Raw genomic sequence first — 282 nt, forward strand, 5'->3', positions numbered from 1 at the left:
TATTTTTGTTCCGTGCGGTGCCGAGTGACCGCTGTTGTTCCTAACTTTTGGGTAGACATCACTAAAACGCATTTCTACTTTGTAGTTGCTATCGTTGTTGTTTTTTTCAAAGAAAAATATTTGTTTATTATTACTATTTTTTAATAATATCTTCCAGCAACTGAAGAAAAAAAATAATAATTATAATAATATATATTATAATTTAATTATTTATTGGGTTTGATAACTTGTTTGGTACATTTTCAAGGAACCAAAATTTTTTTGTAGAATTTATTTTATTTT

This window comes from Trypanosoma equiperdum (genome assembly GCF_001457755.1).
Source record: "Trypanosoma equiperdum strain OVI genome assembly, contig: ctg_1977, whole genome shotgun sequence".
NCBI lineage: Eukaryota > Euglenozoa > Kinetoplastea > Trypanosomatida > Trypanosomatidae > Trypanosoma > Trypanosoma equiperdum.